Source organism: Mus caroli, chromosome 9 (assembly GCF_900094665.2).
Source record: "Mus caroli chromosome 9, CAROLI_EIJ_v1.1, whole genome shotgun sequence".
Lineage (NCBI taxonomy): Eukaryota > Metazoa > Chordata > Mammalia > Rodentia > Muridae > Mus > Mus caroli.
Genome location: NC_034578.1, coordinates 97,563,538 through 97,569,174, shown reverse-complemented (window position 1 = coordinate 97,569,174; position 5,637 = coordinate 97,563,538). Strand labels below are relative to the sequence as shown.

At 43.3% G+C, this 5,637-nt stretch overlaps 1 protein-coding gene and 1 non-coding gene across 2 annotated transcripts in view; one reads left to right on the top strand and one right to left on the bottom strand.

Annotated features, from left to right (window-relative positions):
• The window catches only part of Ephb1 (EPH receptor B1), a 431,927-nt gene that overhangs the window by 218,985 nt on the left and 207,305 nt on the right, over nucleotides 1-5,637 (top strand). The gene's annotated exons all lie outside the window — the stretch shown is intronic.
• On the bottom strand, nucleotides 4,754-4,872 carry LOC115031970. Its single transcript, XR_003837628.1, has one exon. It is a non-coding gene; the product is annotated as a 5S ribosomal RNA (ribosomal RNA).

The following is a 5,637-nucleotide window of genomic DNA, read 5'->3' as shown; positions in this document are numbered from 1 at the left end:
AACAGCAGCATGGAAGTGTAAGCCGAATAAACCCTTTCCTCCCCAACTTGCTTCTTGGTCATGATGTTTGTGCAGGAATAGAAACCCTGACTAAGACACTGGAGCTCACTGATTTGGCTAGAGCAGGGGCAGGCCAACAGCCCCGGGGGTCCTCCTGTCTGTCTCTACCTCCCAAGCAACGACTACAGATGTGTGTATTCAATTACTGATGTGCGTACTGGATTACAGATGTTCACACACAATTACAGATGTACACATACCATATGATCACTGATGTGCCTATTTGATTACATACTTGATGTGCATTCCTGATTACAGGTGTGCATACCTGGCTTGGAACATAGGTACTAGGGAACGGAACCCAGGGCCTTAAGCTCCCATGTCAAATACTTTACCTACTGAACCATTTTTGCAGCCCCTCATTTTTCCTTTTCCTCTTACCTAGATACTCACCGATTTTTAAGTCCTTAAAACCAAACGATATTACAATGTTCAAACTCAATGTATTGCAATTTGTTTCTCTCTCTTCTCCTCCCCCTCAGATCCCCTTCCCCCTCCTGTGTGTGTGTGGTAGGGGGAAGGCAGAGGCACTCGTACATTTGATTATGCAATTGGATGGAGAAACACATTCCTACTGTCTAAAATAGAAACTAGGTCCTGTGTAGTAGACTGGGTTTTCCTATCCTCAGCACTCCTGGGCTTTGATCTGGAGACGTCTATTCTAGATAAGGCCCTGCACATCCTAAGATGTCTAACTGTCTCAGACCTCTCTACCCACTAGATGACACCAACCTTTATGCCCTCAGATGAGAGCCAAAGTATCTCCAGACATTCATTATTCATTATATGTTTCCAGGGTGGGGTAGGATTGGAGGAGTTTTGCCCAAATCATCCTTTTTTGAGTCTCAACAATGGGAACAAGGTCTGAGGAAGCCTGTTCTATATACAGCTGAGACAGGACCGAATCTTTCCCCTGCTTTACTTTATGTTTGGGGGCAAAGGAAAAAAGAAAAGAAGAAAATGGAGGACGGGGTGGGGGAGAAGGAGGAGGAGGAGGAGGAGGAGGAGGAGGAGGAGGAGGAGGAGAGGATCTATGAAAACTGCTTCCTGTGTTTTGGGGTTCCACTCCTGTGGCTTTATAATTGGCAAAATTCTCTCAATGTTTCGTCATGTGTCAAGCTATAGTCTTTGTAGTAGCTTTCAAGTTTTTATTTCCAGTTTTTACTGATGTGTTAGTGAGAATCTGGGAGACACAGCGTCAGGCTGGTATAGCCACCATTTGCGATCAGTCTCCTTTGTTGTGAATTTTCTCACCCTGTGCCCTTTTATACTCAGTCTTTAAATGACAGTTCCTGCTTCTTTGGGGAACTATTTTTTAATGTATCTGTTGGTGCTTCTGGTCATTCTCCCAGCACAGACCATAGCTCAGAATGCCCAATGAAGTGGTTTATTGTGGGCTGCCCCATGAAAGGGCCTCGCTGTAGCCTTAGGTTCACATGGTCAGCACTTTCGGTTGCCAAGCTATGCCAGACACACGATCTCATCACTCAGCAAGGTGAGCTGAGCCCTTAGGCTCTGCTCTGCACCTAGTCCACTCCAGAACCTAATTGGACATCCTTGGTACCCACAAAATGTGAAACAGATTCCACTGGGTAGCGTGGTGGGAAAACCCTGTGGTTGCAATGGTCCCTTTGTTCAAATTTGTCCGAGAGACTTGGGAAAAATATCAAAATGGTTCCTTTCCATGGCTCTGTATTTTTATAAAAGGACCCTAATGTGGCTATGGTTGTACTAACTTTTACTTCTATTTTAACCCCAAACAGGGGTTTTCTAACTAACCCACTAAAACTGCCATCTTTGATACCTTCCCCACTCCATTCTGTAGAAAAGGAAACAGACAGCTGTCACCCCTGTACAGGGAAAACATTGGTGCCCAGCCAGAGTGAAGCAGGTGTCTGGCGTTCCCTTTAACCTCTCTTCAGCCCATGCCAAGGGGCAGTCTAGTACTCTCCTGTTTCATGTTGCAGTGGGTCTGTTTGTAGGAATAGGTGCTTTCTCTTTATTAAGCTGATTTTTATTTTTTTCTAGTAATGGATTAAAAGAATTCAATGAGATTTTTTTTTAAATGAAAGAACAACAATAACAACAAGACAGCTTTATGTTGCCTTTCCCAGCCCATCCAATTCCTCAGCCCTTTTCCTGGTCCTTGTGTCTGTAAACTTCTAAATTGTGTGAATATAATGGGCATCAGTTTAAATGCTGGTGGCATCTGACTCCCTTGATGGTAGCTGAGTAGGGTGTGTGACTCCCTTGGTGGAGGCTGAGCAGGGTGTGACCCCCTTGATGGTATTGAGTAGGGTGTGACTCCCTTGGTGGAGGCTGAGTAGGGTGTGACTCTCTTGATGAAGACCGAGGAGGGTGTGACTTCCTTGATGGTACTGAATAAGGTGTGACTCCCTTGATGGTGGCTGAGTACGGCTTCATTCTCTTATTTTGTCCTTTCTGTGTTCTCTCCCTTCTTGGACAATCTATCCCTGTATTCATTATTTTGTTCTGTTATTTATCTACAATATTTTGATTTTTACATATGAGTTTCAGACACTTCTATATGTGTAATACAGAATGTATATTCATTTTGTTTGTCAAATGTGTATAAATGTATATTTATAGATATATGTAATTAACTTTGTGGTTAAATCCATAATTATCTTTAGATTATCATATTCATGCAACTATTTTTCATTACTGAGCCATGTAGAGTTATATGGTTATTTGCCTTTATATATACTTCTATAAAATTGAGTTAATAATTTCCTACTTTTTTATTCACTCAATTTTCTACCTATTATATATATATGTATATATACATATATACATACATACACACACACACACACACACACACACACACACATACACAAACTCAATTGGCTCAGAAGTAATCAGTGTCATCTTGCAAGTGCATGGATGGTCCAGACGACTCAACCCAGGTGACCCATCCCCGCCCACGGTCACACTTTGACTCAGATCTCATTTCCTCTCTTGCTGTATGTTGTAATATGGGTTAAGATCTGGAGGGAGGGTACCATCATATCTGCCTTCCCTTTTCTCCTGAGTCTAGGTCTTCATCTTTAATGGCCTGCTCCTCTTTTAACTTGAGTGCATCCTTCAGAGATTTTTTATTTTTAAGTGCGCTTGGAAGGTACAGTCTGTATGTTCACCCGTCTGAAGAGCCCATTACTCAGCTCTTGTACTCCAAATGTCTAGGAATGAGTTCTAAGCTAAAAATCCCATTTCTGTGAAATTTGAAGGCACTGAAATGTTGGTGCTGCTGTTGGGGTGTCCAGTCATAATCTGATTTTCCTGATTTTATGTTCAATTTGGCTTGACTTTTGTCTTTGGAAGATTTTAGTTCTCCTTGATCTATAAAATTTAAAAAAATGTACCTAGGTACTGCATGGAAATTTTAGTCTAATGTTCTTCATCATGATAATATTCGTTGTAACACTTTTGGGGAAATTTTGATTCATTTTACCAGTTCTTTCTTTTGTTTTGGAAGTAGGTATGAAAATACTTGGACAGGCTAACTTAAAAAATATCTCTGTATTTTAGTTTTTCTATTATTATTATTATTATTATTATTATTATTATTATTATTACTGAGACTGTATCTTATATAGCCCAGGCTTTGGACTATGTAGCCAGCAGAGAATTACTATGAATGTCAAGGTGTGCAGGCAAGCAGCGTGAACTCAGCACTGTTGGGATTTGTAGGCTCTTTGCCCATCTTCAGCTCCACCATGGGGCTGCTATGTTTTGTACTGGCTATTATCTGTTTGCCTATGTGTGTTTTCATAGCATTCTGATCTTTTCCATGAGTGTAACATTTCCCTTTCAGGGGAATAGTGATCTCAATTTTAGGTATCATCCTTCAGTTATCTGCTTTGATATTTTCCATTGAGATATCCTTCCCACTTGCAGAATTGCCTGTGTCTGAAGGCAGGCTTCAACAAGCCCATATGAGCAGCCAGACTGCTGGTTGCAGCATGAGGCACTGCAAGGTGATCGAAGGTCTGTGTGAGGGATTGGAGCCTATGGATGAGTGGATGCCACGGTCACTGCTGGGTGGTGGGATGGCAAGATGACCCATGACCCTTTCACTAGGCCAGTTGGAGAACCTAGATATCTTCCCTCAGAGGCTTCCCAACTTCTCTGTCATCTGAAATTGTATGTGTGGTGCAGCAAAGAGGGAACATCTCAAGCTCCCCTGAAGCCCAGGGCACTGCAGCCATTCTGCGGCCATTCTTCAAAGCCGCTGCCTGCTCTACTCTTCCATGTACCGAGTCTCCTACTTTTTTTTGCCTGGGAAGAATTTAAACCCTTTCAAGTCTACACTGTCATGTTAGTGAAGGCCCAGTGAAAGGGAGTGTGTTTGAATCAGAGATTTGGATGTAGCTAACGCTAATGGCAGATTTTCATCTTCTGCAAGATGGAGGCTGAGCCAGTGAGGCAGGGAAGGGCATCCTTCTCTAACCACACAAAAAGAATGAGAGTTGACAAGCTTGGAGTATGATGCCTTCCTTCTAATGTGACAGTCAGGGATTATTTACTCTGAGTTTGACTTGAAGGCAGAGGGACAGACTGACAACTCAAAGCCAAGCTCACCTTGCAGATAGGTTAGCAAATGCCCCTGAGAAAGGTCACCTTCCCTCAGGAGCCCACGTCTTCCTTTTTTTTTCCTTTTTTTTCTTAAAGCCTACAGCACCCGGTATTCCTAGGAGGTCTCCCATCCAAATATTAACCAGGCCCGACCCTGCTTAGCTTTCGAGATCAGACGAGATCGGGCTCCTTCAGGGTGGTATGGCCGTAGACACATCTTCCATTCTTAAGAGCTCCTGGAGCCCCCATTGTCTGTCAGTAAAACCCTACAAGAGTCCTACTAGGCAGCTGTTCAATTTCCCCTGCTCATTCACTAGTTCTCCATCCTCCTGACTCTAGAGACAAGGTTTTCAACCTCCTGGGACCTATGTCTGAGAAAAACAATGAACTTGAGCTTTCAGGGAAGGGGGTGGCCCTAGGAAAGGAATCATAATTGCATGCGAACCTACTGTGCACCAAGCACACACAGCATTATGCATGCTGAAGAAGTCCATCCTTCACCATGGATTTTTAATATCCTCCTAAGAAGGCGGAGGCGGCGAGCCACCCTTGAGGATATCTAGGGAAATATACTTTAGAAAAGAGAGAGAGAGAGAAATTGCAGTTTCTGAATACATTGTTTGCAAATGGGTTGAGAGGAGGAATCAGGAAATGAAGACCAATAAATCAACGATTTCCTGTGGCATCGAGACGACTCCATCCAAGTCTAGTGCCTGTCTGCTCCAGCTCCTCACACACTCAATAATGCGTCACAGATTCAGGGAAGGTTGTTGTTGGAAGGAGCCCTAGAGGTTCTAGTCTAGCTCCCCACCTCTGCCCACTCCCTGCGCATCCTGCTGCAGAGGCGCTACTGTGCCCGAACACACTCCCTCACAGCTTAGTGTCAAACCTTCGTCAATATTTAAACATTCATTATTCAGAACTTTCTCTCTCTCTCTCTCTCTCTCTCTCTCTCTCTCTCTCTCTCTCTCTCTCTCT